This window comes from Musa acuminata, unplaced genomic scaffold, assembly GCF_036884655.1.
Source record: "Musa acuminata AAA Group cultivar baxijiao unplaced genomic scaffold, Cavendish_Baxijiao_AAA HiC_scaffold_315, whole genome shotgun sequence".
In the NCBI taxonomy this organism is placed as follows: Eukaryota; Viridiplantae; Streptophyta; class Magnoliopsida; order Zingiberales; family Musaceae; genus Musa; species Musa acuminata.
In genome coordinates this window covers 10,001-25,225 of record NW_027020575.1, presented here as the reverse complement: position 1 = coordinate 25,225, position 15,225 = coordinate 10,001, and the positions used below count along the sequence as shown (strand labels likewise).

Below are 15,225 nucleotides of genomic sequence, written 5' to 3'. Positions count from 1 at the left end.
CTGCCCCACAGACGTATTGGAAATGATACCTTGGGACGGATGTAAAGCTAAGCAAATTGCTTCCGCACCAAGAACCGAGGACTGTGTGGGTTGTAAGAGATGTGAATCCGCCTGCCCCACGGATTTTTTGAGTGTCCGTGTTTATTTATCATATGAAACAACTCGCAGCATGGGTCTAGGTTATTGATACGTTACAAAAAAATCCACTTGAATCAATTGATTCCTCTTTACCGACAAAAGCCCGTACTCGAGAAAATATATTATTCTATTCCGAGCACGGGTTTTTCTGGTCAAACGTATCTTGTCTTTATCACGAGTTATTTTCCTTGGTTAACAATACTTGTTGTTTTGCCGATATCCGTCGGTTCTTCCATTTTCTTTCTTCCTCATAAAGGAAATAAGATGTTTAGGTGGTATGCTATATGTATATGCTCGTTGGAACTCCTTCTAACAACCTATGTTTTCTGTTATCATTTCCAATTGGACGATCCATTAACCCAATTGGAGGAAGATTTAAAATGGATAGATGTTTTTGATTTTCACTGGAGACTGGGAATCGATGGGCTTTCCATAGGACCTATTTTACTGACAGGATTTATCACCACTTTAGCTACCTTAGCGGCTTGGCCAGTTACTCGAAATTCGCGATTGTTCTATTTTCTCATGTTAGCAATGTACAGCGGTCAAATAGGATTATTTTCTTCTAGAGACCTTTTACTTTTTTTCATGCTGTGGGAGTTAGAATTAATTCCTGTTTATTTACTTTTATCCATGTGGGGGGGAAAGAAACGTCTCTACTCGGCCACAAAGTTTATTTTGTACACTGCGGGGGGCTCCATTTTTCTCTTAATAGGAGTTCTAGGTATGGGTTTATATGGCCCTAATGAACCCACATTAGATTTTTCAAAATTAACTAATCAATCATATCCTGTGGCATTGGAAATAATATTATATTTTGGATTCCTTATTGCTTATGCTGTCAAATCGCCGATTATACCCCTACATACGTGGTTACCAGATACCCATGGAGAAGCACATTACAGTACATGTATGCTTCTAGCTGGAATCTTATTAAAAATGGGCGCATATGGACTTATTCGGATCAATATGGAATTATTACCCCACGCTCATTCTATATTTTCTCCCTGGTTGGTAATAGTGGGAACGATTCAAATAATCTATGCAGCTTCAACCTCTCTCGGTCAACGGAATTTAAAAAAAAGAATAGCCTATTCCTCTGTATCTCACATGGGTTTCACAATTATAGGAATTGGTTCTATAACCGGAATGGGACTCAACGGTGCCATTTTACAAATACTCTCTCATGGATTTATTGGTGCTGCGCTTTTTTTCTTGGCAGGAACGAGTTGTGATAGAATACGTCTTGTTTATCTCGACGAAATGGGGGGGGTATCGATCCCAATGCCAAAACTATTTACCATGTTCAGTAGTTTTTCGATGGCTTCTCTTGCATTGCCAGGAATGAGTGGTTTTGTTGCGGAATTATTAGTATTTTTTGGAATAATTACTAGTCCAAAATACCTTTTAATGCCAAAAATGCTAATTACTTTTGTAATGGCAATTGGAATGATATTAACTCCTATTTATTTATTATCTATGTTACGTCAGATGTTCTATGGATACAAGCTATTCAATGTTCCAAACTCTAATTTTGCGGATTCTGGACCACGAGAACTATTTGTTTCAATCTGTATCTTTCTACCCGTAATAGGTATTGGTATTTATCCGGATTTCGTTCTCTCGCTATCAGTTGACAGGGTGCAAGCTATCCTATCTAATTACTTTCATCGATAGTCTTTCATTAATAATACGGAAATATAATTTTTGTCTTTGATTTTAAGATTTTTAAAATCGTTCGCTGTACAATGCAAAAGAATAAAGTGAATTAGAATTGTAATGAGATGCATTTTGAGTTTTTGAGAACCGTTTTGAATAAGGAATGATTCAAACGGTTCTCAAAAACTCGCACAAACAAGAAGCTTTTTATATATATATGGGATGATGTTCTTATGTATTCTTTATGTAGTTTATTCAATTATTTATCTGTGTAGTTTATTCAAGTAGATGTTAATGTGAATGAACCATAACTATGTAGACCTATTCCTAATAGATTGATTCCAAAATAACATACCCAAATTATAAGAAATCCTATAGAAGCCACAAGTGCCGAATTCATACTTTGCAAACTTTGATTTGTTCTACTTCTAATATGTATTCTAGTTCTAGTATGTAAATAAATCGCGAATATGGTCCAAGTAATAAAAGCCCAAGTTTCTTTGGGGTCCCAATTCCAATAAGATCCCCATGCCTCATTAGCCCATACTGCTCCACAAAGAATGCCTATGGTTAAAAAGGTAAATCCTAAACTAATGACACGATAACTCCAATAATCCAAACGTTGAGTCAATTGATATTTATAATAATTTCGAAATGAAAGAAAAGAAGTGTTTTTAAAAACACTTCTTTTTTCATTCAAATATTGAATCTCACCAAAGAAAAATGGTTTAATTAAGAAATTATTACCTTTACAAAAAATATCGATGTTTTTTCGAAATGTAATGACTAGAAGAGCGACTGATAATAGTGATCCGCATAAAAGAGCTGCATAGCTTAATAACATCATACTTACGTGCATCATTAACCACTGAGATTGTAGAGCAGGTACTAATATTGCGGATTGATGCATTTCAGTTAAAAAACCCGACGTGGCAAAGCCTTGTGTAAAAATGGTACTTGGTGCGGTTATTGTGCTTAAATCATTTTTATGGTTCCCCATCTTGGAAATCATATGAATAATGGAGAAACTGCACGAAAGGAAGATTAATGACTCGTATAAATTACTTAACGGAAAATGTCCTGAAGAAATCCAACGAGAAACTAATAATCCTGTTATAGAGAAAAAAGTGGCTATCATCCCTTTTTCCAATGAATCACGCAATCCTACGATTTCGCGGACTAATAAGATCATTAAATGAATCGTAATCACAATTGAAATTATCGAAAAAGAGATATGAGTTAATATATGTTCTAAAGTTGTAAATATCATAAAAAGGGGTCCCATTAGAGAATTTAAATCGAGAATTGAATACATTATAGGATCCATTGTGTCTCTTTTAGAGGATTTATTTTCTAGGATTTCAAGGATGCCGCCACTCGGACTCGAACCGAGATGCTCTAGCACTGCTTCCTAAGAGCAGCGTGTCTACCAATTTCACCATGGCGGCTTACTTGAAATAATAATAGTCAATTCATGTTGAATCGTCGAGAATCAAGGATTCAATATAGTTTAGTAAACATTAGAATCGATAAATCAAAATTCATTTAAATTCCTATTTGAATCTCTATTCAAAAAAAGAATCTTTAGTTGGGATCATTGTAAGTTTAGTTTTAATAATAAAGTAAGTTTAGTTTTAGTAAGTTTAGTTTTAATAATAAACTTTCGCGTACTAGAAACTAAGTTCTTCCAAAACAGTTAGAACTCAATAGTTTTGTTGTCTGTCGAGGTATAGAACTAAGAATTGTTCATTTTCTATTTTTTGATTCGTTTTTTATTTATCCGATTTGATTTCATAGATTCAAACAAAATGAAAAAAAAAATATTTTTTTTTTCAATGAAGAAGATTAAATAACCAGGATTTCATATGTATAACAATTTCATCACTAAATCAAAAGAATTTGAAATTTTCTAACGATTTCGACACCTTAGTATCATTCCTTAGTATCATTAGAGTATTAATACTCTTCATATTATATATAATGGTCTCTTCATTATATATATAATGCATAATGGTAAGATTTACCAAACTAATTAGGTTTTTGTTAGGCATATAAGAAACAAAAGAATTTTCATTTCTATCGTAATCATACTCTACTTTTCACAATAGAAAAATATTTTTCTATTGTGAAAAAAGTAGATAGAAAAAATATTCAGAATTCGATATACATACCTTTATTCTACATACCACATCTACATACTACAACAGCTAGTTCTAACTCATATTGATATTGAGGAGTTCAATACATTAATTAATGTGAATCGTTCATCTTAAAAAATTCGAAGTTCTTCGGGTATGTCAATTCCGATTATTCCAAGACTTTATTATTTGTTTGTTGCACAAAAAAACTTTTTGAACGTCCGGTGGAAACCGATTTCGCTAAGGAAAAAGCCTTTACTGCAGCTAAAAATCCTTTTTTTTTCCAAATATTTTTACGAATACGTTTTTTTGACATAGAAGTACGCTTTTTGGGAACTGCCATTCAAAAAGGGTTACCAGTTTTTATCGTTGTATGTGAAAGACATGTATTGTTTTGTTCAAAATAGATTGTTCCTTTTAGTCATTATCTATACTTATTCCCTGGTAGAATAGTTTTAAAAAAAGCATTTTCGAATATGTTTAAAACCTATTAAAAAATATATTTAAAACCTATTAAAAAATATATTTAAAACCTGTTTGAAAATATATTTTAAACCTATTAAAACATATAATTTTATTAAAACATAATTAGAATCAAGTACTCCTTTTGGTATAACTCTTTTTTCTTATTATACTATATAATATGGCTATAAATTACCAGAATAGAATATTCTACTAAGACTAGACTAGAATAGTAGAATTATTAAAGATTTCATTTTGTTTTCTTATGGAACATACATATCAATATGCATGGATAATACCTTTTCTTCCACTTCCAGTTACTGTGTCAATAGGATTTGGACTTCTACTGATTCCGACAGCAACAAAAAATATTCGTCGTATATGGGCTTTTCCTAGTGTTTTACTGTTAAGTATAGTTATGGGGTTTTCAGCCAATTTATCTATTCAACAAATACATGGAAGTTCTATCTATCAATATCTATGGTCTTGGACCATCAATAATGATTTTTCCTTAGAGTTCGGATATTTGATCGACCCACTTAGTTCTATTATGTCAATACTAATTACTACTGTTGGAATCTTGGTTCTTATTTATAGTGACAATTATATGTCTCATGATCAAGGATATCTGAGATTTTTTGCTTATATGAGTTTTTTCAATGCTTCCATGTTGGGATTAGTTACCAGTTCCAATTTGATACAAATTTATATTTTTTGGGAACTGGTGGGGATGTGTTCCTATTTATTAATAGGATTTTGGTTCACACGACCGACTGCAGCAAGTGCTTGTCAAAAAGCTTTTGTAACTAACCGTGTAGGGGATTTTGGTTTATTATTAGGAATTTTAGGTTTTTATTGGATAACAGGTAGTTTCGAATTTCGGGATTTGTTCGAAATAACTAATAACTTGATCCATAATAATGGTGTCAGTTCTTTATTTGCTACTTTGTGTGCCTCTTTATTATTCATTGGTGCAGTTGCTAAATCCGCACAATTCCCCCTTCACGTATGGTTACCCGATGCCATGGAAGGACCCACTCCCATCTCGGCTCTTATACACGCTGCTACTATGGTAGCAGCAGGAATTTTTCTTGTAGCTCGACTTCTTCCTATTTTCATAGCTATACCTTACATAATGAATTTCATATCTTTAATAGGTGTAATAACAGTACTACTAGGAGCTACTTTGGCTCTTGCTCAAAGAGATATAAAAAGAAGTTTAGCCTATTCTACAATGTCTCAATTGGGTTATATTATGTTAGCTCTAGGTATAGGTTCTTATCGAGCTGCTTTATTCCATTTGATTACCCATGCCTATTCTAAAGCTTTATTGTTTTTGGGATCCGGATCCATTATTCATTCAATGGAACCTATTGTTGGATATTCGCCAGAAAAAAGTCAGAATATGGCTCTTATGGGTGGTTTAAGAAGATATGTTCCAATTACAAGAACTACTTTTTTATTGGGTACACTTTCTATTTGCGGTATTCCACCTCTTGCTTGTTTTTGGTCCAAAGATGAAATTCTTAATGATAGTTGGTTGTATTCACCAATTTTCGCAATAATAGCTTGTTTCACAGCAGGATTGACTGCATTTTATATGTTTCGGGTGTATTTACTTACCTTTGATGGACATTTGCGCGTTCATTTTCAAGATTACAGTAGCACAAAAAATAGTTCGTCCTATTCAATATCTCTATGGGGAAAGGAGGTAGCCAAAGCAGTCAATAGAAATTTACCTTTATCAACAATGAATAATAGGGTCTTCTTTTTTTCAAAGGATATGTATAAAATTGATAATAATCTAAAAAAATGCATACGATACTTTAATACTTCTTTCGAAAAAAAGTACACTTCTATGTACCCTCGCGAAGTGGACAATACTATGCTATTTCCTCTGCTTATATTGGTATTATTTACTTTGTTTGTTGGATCAATAGGAATTCATTTTGATCAAGGAGTAATAGATTTGGATATATTATCCAAATGGTTAACTCCACTCACAAACCTTTTCCATCCAAATTCGAGTTATTCTGTGGATTGGTATGAATTTTTTACAAATGCAATTTTTTCAGTAAGTATAGCTATTTCCGGACTATTCATAGCATATATCTTATATGGGTCTGCTTATTCGTTTTTCCGGAATTTGAACTTTATCAATGCATTTGTAAAAGGTGGTCCTAAAAGGATTCTCTTGGACCAAATAAAAAATGGGATATACAATTGGTCATATAATCGTGGTTACATAGATATTTTTTATACTAAGGTTTTTACCATGGGTATAAGGGGATTAACCGAACTAACTCAGTTTTTTGATAGATATATAATTGATGGAATTACAAATGGGGTTGGCATTGCAAGTTTTTTTATAGGGGAAGGAATCAAATCCATGGGAGGTGGACGAATCTCTTCTTATCTATTCTTTTATTTATTTTATGCATCAATATCTTTATTCATTTTTTTATTTTTTTTATAAATTTATATTTTATAAATTTATAAATATAAACCAACTTAAAGTCCCTATTTTTATTCGTTTTATAAATTGTAGAAATATCTCTTTTTTTGATACCTTACATTATCTCTATTACTAATCCTTTGTGCACTTTGGTGTTCCTAACCGTCCACTGATTTTTGATTGATCTACGGCATGGTAATAAATACAAGACAGTAATGAAAACTCCATACAGTTGATCTTTTACACCCGCTCCAAGATATGATGACTAATGAAAGAATCTTAATCTTGGGGTAAACAGTTTACACTGCTTATGTTTACTTCAACTTTATTCTTGTACATATGAAATGAGATTTTATCTTCTTACTGCAAACTTCTAAGTTGTTTTGTTTCACTCATATAACTATCTGGTTTAACTCATTGACCCGAATGATGAATAAAAAATAAAATACCTATTCAATACATTACATTCAACTTCTTTCCTTTACTTCTAGGAAAGAAGTATAAAGTTCATGTTCAACGAATCACACGTAGAGATATTGATAACACACATAGAGTTAATGGTATTTCATAACTAATAGATTGAGCAGCAGCTCGTAGACCACCTGAAAAGGAATATTTATTATTCGATCCGTATCCTGACATAAGAAGCCCAATAGGAGCAATACTTGAAATGGCGACCCATAAAAAAACACCTATACTGAGATCGGCTAAAATGAGGCGATACCCAAAAGGAATTACTAAATAACTTAGTAGAATTGATATGACCACTATAGACGGTCCAATACTAAACAAACGAACATCTCCTCTAGATGGGAGAAGGTCTTCTTTAAAAAGTAGTTTAGTTCCATCTGCTAGAGCTTGAAGAATTCCCAAGGGGCCGGCATATTCAGGCCCAATACGTTGTTGTATCGCTGCAGATATTTCTCTTTCTAACCACACAATTACTAGTACCCCTATTGTAATTCCCAATATAAGGGTCAAAATGGGTACAAAGATCCATATGAGTCCATATACTTCTTTTAAGGATTCCGATATAGAAAAAGAATTGATAGTTTGTACTTCTGTCGTATCAATTATCATTTCAACGATCAACCTCTCCCATAATGATATCTATACTACCTAGTATCGTCATGATATCAGCCAATTTCATTCTTTTAACTAGCTGAGGAAGAATTTGCAAATTTATGAAGCCGGGTGGACGAATTTTCCATCTCCAAGGGAAAACACTATTATCTCCTATCAAATAAATTCCTAATTCCCCTTTTGGGGCTTCTACTCTCACGTAAAGTTCTTGTTTCGACAATTCAAAATTGGGTGAAGGTTTTTTACTAATAAATCTATATTCAAAATCATTCCATTCGGAATTTTTTGCTCTATCAAAGCGTCGGACTTCTAAATTCTCATAGGGTCCTCCAGGAATTCCTTCTAGAGCCTGTTGAATTATTTTTATAGATTCCCTCATTTCACCGATTCGTACTAAATAACGAGCTAACGAATCTCCTTCTTTTTGCCATTGGACTTCCCAATCGAATTCATTGTAACACTCATAATTATCAATTTTACGAAGATCCCATTGTGTTCCAGAAGCTCGTAACATCGGTCCTGATAAACCCCAATTTATTGCTTCCTCTCCACCAATAATGCCCACTCCTTCGACTCGCTCCAAAAAAATGGGATTTCGCGTAATGAGTTTTTGATATTCAACAATTCCTGTTAAAAAATAATCGCAAAAATCCAAACATTTATCTATCCAGCCATAAGGTAGATCGGCAGCTACTCCTCCGATGCGGAAATAATTATGCATCATTCGCATACCTGTGGCGGCTTCGAATAAATCATATATCAATTCTCTCTCTCTGAAAATATAGAAAAAGGGAGTCTGCGCGCCGATATCCGCCATAAAAGGCCCAAGCCATAACAAATGAGAAGCTATACGGCTCAGCTCCAGCATAATTACTCTGATATAGCTAGCCCTTTTAGGTACTTGAACATTTTCCAGTTGTTCTGGTGCATTTACCGTTATTGCCTCTGTGAACATAGTAGCTAAATAATCCCAACGTGTTACATAAGGCAGATATTGTATAATTGTTCGGTTTTCCGCTATTTTTTCCATCCCTCTGTGTAAATAGCCCAATATGGGTTCACAGTCAATAACATCTTCACCATCGAGAGTAACGATCAGTCGAAGAACACCATGCATTGATGGGTGGTGAGGACCCATATTAACTATCATGAAATCTTTTTTTGTAGCCGGTACAGTCATATCTTTTCTTCCTTAATTCATTATTTCATGAATTCCTCAAAAAAGTAGGAGGTTCATCAAAATAAAAAATCTAATAACTACTATACTAATTCAAACGATTTAATTAACGATTTTTTGGCTCCCGAATATCCAACTGGTCAATTAATTTCTTATAACGCGCTCTATTTTTCTTTGACAAATAAGCCAGCAGACGTTGACGTTTTCTCAGAATTTTTTGTAGACCTCTTTGTGATAAAAAATCTCTTTTGTGCAATTCCAAATGTGAAGTAAGTCTTCGTATCTTATTGGTGAAACTTAATACTTGAAATTCAACAGAACCCCTGTTTTCTTCTTTTTCTTCTTGTGGAAGAAGTGAAATGAATGAATTTTTGACCATAAAACTTTTTTTATCTTTTTCTTTTCTTTCTTTTCCATGCCATGGATTTTACCGATCAGGAAAAATAAAATAATAATTATTATATTATGTCAATTTTTTTTAATCTAGTACACGCAAAAATTTAGATTTATCCGTTTCTATCTAAATCAAATTTTCCATTTGATTTAGATAGAAAAGAAAAGGATAATATATTTCTGCATTTACGAAAGAGAATGATTTCTTTGCACCTAAAAAGATTCTGTAGATTTCTTTCTAGATTCAATTGAATTGATACACAAGTAAATACGTATCATGTACCAGAACGTAACACACCATATGCGTACATCTTTCGGTTTTTATTTACTGAAAACGGCATGTGATATATAGGAAATATACTATTAAATAATTCTGAATCGTGGATACATACGTATCCTTGACATACTGAAACGACTACCATTATTGGTATCAAACCAATAGCGATTCATACAAGCTAAATCTTCTAATCGGTAATTGGGCCAAAGAAACAATTTGCATTTAATTAATTTATTTAAATCCGTATTAAGACGTTTGTCCTCATTCAAAAATTGTTCAGAGTTTCTTATGTTGTTTTCGTTGCAAAATACTGGATTTCTATTCACAATATCCCGATTATGAGAGTTGAAACAAATTAGAATTCTCAATTCTCTACGACGTCTAGGAGATAGAATATTTTCAGGAACAAAGAAATTATAATGATCTTGATCCCCATTCACAAATATATTGCCATGTCGTCCAGTGGATTTTTTCAAATTATTCTTATCAACATATCTTTTCTTTATGTATTTTCTATTAATTTGGTGTTTACTCTTATCGATCAATGAAATACTTATGGTTTGATATATAATGAATTTTCCATCCCTTCTTAAAGATAGACGAATTGGTTCGATAATTAATATTCCCCTTTTTATTAATTCTGTAAGAGCTAGATCTTTCTGAATCAGCATTACATCCAGATGCATCTCTCCTCTTTGAATCGAGGATATAGCAATTTCCCTTGGATTTATCAATCTAAGTAGGAGACAATATATCCTAACATTATTAATAATTTTTTGATTCAAGGGGTCATCCCATCTTAATTGAAAAATAAAATATTTTTTCAGGAACAAATCTAGTTCTCCTTCCTTATTTTTCTTGGATTGTTTTTTTTTTTTTTTACCTTTTTTAATGTTTGATCTCGTGCAATCCTCTTCAAGATATTCCTTTTGGTTTTGTTTTTGTGGATCTGATACAAGATTTGATTGACCCTCTTTTTCTTGGTTGGAATTTTGAAATTCTATTTTAACGGAATCTTTGATGTTTTGATTTTGACTAATATTTTTTTTATTTTGATTTTGACTAATATTTTTTTTATTTTGATTTTGACTAATATTTTTTTTATTTTGATTTTGACTAATATTTTTTTTATTTTGATTTTGACTAATATTTTTTTTATTTTGATTTTGACTAATATTTTTTTTATTTTGATTTTGACTAATATTTTTTTTATTTTGATTTTGACTAATATTTTTTTCATTTTGATTTTGACTAATATTTTTTTCATTTTGATTTTGACTAATATCATTTTCATAATAAATATTAGAAAGAAGTAATTTGATTGGTATGATCCACGGTTTAATCTTATATGCATCAAAAGGTAACACAAATTCTGGGAAGAACCAAGGTTCTAGATTTGATATGGTAGAATAATTTCGATTCATTCCCATCCAATCAAAAATTTTTTTTTGATGAGTCTTAGTCTTAGTATTTTTATTAGTATTTTTATAAATTTCGGTACCGATATACATATCGGTCCAGTCCTCAATATCACTATTGTTCTCAATATCACTATTGTTCTCAATATCACTATTGTTCTCAATATCACTATTGTTTCTAAGGCAAAAATGAAGAATTCTATAATCCAAATATTTTCTATCCAGATTTTTATGGGTATCAATAAAATATCCTTTTTTTAGGTAATCATCAATAGTCATATTTAGCAATACATAAAACGATTCGGGTTTCAGTGTGTATGAGTCCTTACTATCCCCATAATTTATATATTCATGTGATAAAAGATCATATCTGTAGTGTTTTTTAAATTTTTCTTTTTGACTCATCGATAAATCCACTGCACAAAAATTTTCATTCATGTAATGAATTAATCGGTCTTTTTCTTTTTTATATGAATACAATTTCATTGATTCTTTATTTTGAATAGTACAACGTTGATTGACTCTATTTCGCCATTTTTTCGGTACTAATCGAGACCATTTGCTCCGAGAAAAATTATATTGATAATGACCCTTTAACCAGTTTTTCCATTTATTCATTCCAGACTTATTAATTTTCTTATGCCTTGATTTGGAATCAAACCTTGATTTGGAATCAAATATTCCTCGTGTCATACAATAATACTTTATCTTGTCTTTAATAAAAGGATAGGTCCCGTGATCGTGATATTGAAGTACAGATCTCAGGTGATGGTTGTTAAATAATTGGGTTTGTGACAATTTGTAAAATACATATGCTTGGGACAAGGAAGATAAGTCGTGATAAGTGTTTAAATCATTTCTAATATTAGGATTAGAAAAGGACTTTTTTATAGTCGAAATAAAGTTCATTGTATCTTGATCTGTTTCATCAATTCCTTCTTGATTTCTTTCATCGTTGTAAATGGATTCATTGATAATTGTTTTTTTTAAAAGTTGTGCATTAACCTTAGAAATGGTAACCATACATTGCAAGATATCTATGTATATTTTTTCAATGAAAGATTTCATAAAATAATGTGATTTGCGTATTAATCGGGTATTTTTTCTTTGAAGTATCTGCCAAATATGTTTTTGTAATTCCGGTCTTTTATCATGATAGGCTAGAACTATTTTCTTCTTGTCTTTTGTGATTCCTTCTATTTGATTCCTTATTGTGATTGTCTTATCAGCAAGATCTTTCATTTTTTTTTCTATGAGTAAATAATTTGTCCAATTCATAGATCGAATTTGAATGGTCGATTCGTGAATAATCTGATTATTTTTTTTTGAATCTTTTGCATTTTCATTTGGTTCATGTACTTTTCCCTTCCTCAATTCAAATAAAGAAATTTGGTTCACTTTTTCAAGTTTCTTCATTATTCGTTTTAGAACTAGAACTGTTCGTTTTAGAACTAGAACTATTCGTTTTAGAACTAGAACTATTCGTTTTAGAACTCGTTTTAGAACTCGTTTTAGAACTAGAACTATTTTGATGACCCATCTTTTTTTTTCTTTTGAAACTTTTAGAGAGTTCTTTTTTACTTTTCTAATTTTTTTTTTGAGTTCCTTATATATGGGTTCAAAAAAAGAAGGTTGCTTTCGGGGAGAACCAAAAGGGAGTTCCGTTTCCATTCCCCAAACTGTTAAAAAACAAAAATTTTCTTTTTTTCCTTTTTTTTTCATTGGATCTCCATGATGAGATCGTATTTTAGATCTTCGCCAAGGTTTTAAACGAAAAGGAAATAAAATCTTTATCTGAATACCATCTGTTAACCAATCTTGGGGAAATTCTGTTTCTGATAATGGAACACCATTATAGGTGCATTTAACATGTATTTCTCTATTCCATTCCTTCAAATCCTCATACCACTCGGGGAATTGGAATAATAACATACGTCCAATATTTTTAGCTATTATCAATGAAGGCAATACAATGTTTTTTCTAAAAAAAGATTGGGTTATCAGCATCAAACCTCTTATTGCTTGAGCAAATATAATGCTATCCCAAATTTCTGATATTGTTATCCGTTCATCTTCTCTCTTTTTTTTTTTTCTCCTCGTCTTTTTTTTTCCCAGTGTTTGTCTCTTCCTCTTCCTCCTCAAAGTCGGAAGTTTCGGATTCTGGGTTTCCCCCCACGGAATTCCTAAAAATAAGATTAATTATTCGATATCTATATCTATCAAAAAAAGAAAAAAAAAAGACTTTGTCTATTCGATCCAAAAAAAGCGGGGAATGAACATTTGTTTGAAATATTTCCCAAATAACTGTTTTACGTCTTTGAGCACGCATGGATCCTTGGATTATACCCCGATTAAAATCTGGTTGTTGCGAATAACGTATCAAAGCCACCTCTTCTGCTTCTGCTTCTGCTTCTGCTTCTGCTTCTGCTTGATCAATATTATCAGTATCGGTATCCAGATTTTTATCAGTATAGATCACCACCCGTTTCGCTTTTCTTGAACAAATTTCATAATCTTCCTTCTGTTCTTCTCCATTTTCTTGATCCAGTCCTTCTAATTCATCGGTCAATTTGTATGACCATCGAGGAACCTTTTTACTGATTTCTTCTATTCCAATGGATTTTTTTTCTTCTATTCCAATGGATTTTTTTTCTTCTATTCCAATGGATTTTTTTTCAGTTGTTGTTTGATCATTTGGATTGGTTGTAATTATGTCGAATACAAATCTCAAGGATTTTGCTTTACTTTCTGAATTAATTCTTCTTTCTTCTTCCAATAAAAATAAAGAAGATTCATCGATTGACGTTAAGAAATTAACAATATAATTAAATGATGATTTCTCATCAAGCGGATTCTTTTCATGTTCAAATTCTCGAGAATTTTTAGAAATAGGAAAGAGCCCATGAATCTTATTTATCCAAAACGTTTCTATGGAATCTACATCTTCTTCTTCTGTAGAAGTAATTAAATCATTTGTAGAAGTAATTAAATCATTTGTAGAAGTAATTAAATCATTCATGATTGTATGTGAATAGAATTTTTTTATTGTTCTTATTGTTCCACGATACGGTCCGCTCAAAAAAGGATCATACGCTTTTGGCAAGTATTCTTGCTCATTCTCATCGTTGCATAATCTGGTCCTTTTTTCAAGTATATCTAGAGCAAGAGATATCCTTTCTTCTTCTTCTTCTTCTTCTTCTTCTTCTAGAGTTTTTATTCGACTTATCAATTCATTGCTCAAGTTGTATTTTTTTTGCTCATTGGTAGAAACCCAATAATCATATAGGTCTTCATGGGAAAATTTTTCTGTCATGTACAAAGACATTTTGCGTTCTATCATTTCCGAAAAAGTTGATAAACTAGGCGGATATGTAAAAGATATTATTTGTTTTCCATCACTTGAACACGTATAAAAAAAATATTGTGACATTTCATTTTGTACACTATTTTCAAATCGATTATTTTTTATATATCGCAATGGACGATTCCACCGCTTATAATCGAAAAGAAAAGTTACAATAGGTTTTTCAAAGTCAAAGCAGAAAAAAGTCTTTTCATTTTTCTCTTCTTCAAGTCTTCCCAATTCCCAATTATCTTGATAGGTATCAAGATAAGAATCTTCGTAAACTGGGCTATCTTTATCGCATGTGTCTTTAAAGTGAAAGTGGAATTCATGCTTTGTTTTTTCCTTTCCATTCACTCGGATCTCTTCCGTTTCATCTATTTTGTCCGGATCCTCCTTTTCTTCCGAATAAAGGGAAGGGTCTTTTTCGGTGGATCCCTCTTGTTCCTGTTTAGTCTCCTTCCTTTCGGAAGTTGTTTCTACATCGCTTTCTTCCTCACTTTCTACATCGCTTTCTTCCTCACTTTCTCCCCTTTCTTCCTTTTCTGAGGTTTCTTTCAGTTTCTTAGTGACAATAGGCGACGGCATTCTGCCTAAATAGTAGACACAGGTGATAAATAAGAGAATACTAAAAATTCGAGCCATAGAATTTCTCAATTCTGACACAAGGTACCTATTAGAT

At 32.0% G+C, this 15,225-nt stretch overlaps 1 long non-coding RNA gene across 1 annotated transcript; it reads right to left on the bottom strand.

Moving 5' to 3' along the window:
• Positions 1–641: 641 nt before the first annotated feature.
• On the bottom strand, positions 642–7,524 carry LOC135657856 (uncharacterized). Its single transcript, XR_010505068.1, has 2 exons — positions 4,469–7,524; positions 642–4,422 (listed from the first exon to the last, which is right to left on the bottom strand). It is a non-coding gene; the product is annotated as an uncharacterized LOC135657856 (long non-coding RNA).
• Positions 7,525–15,225: the final 7,701 nt, after the last annotated feature.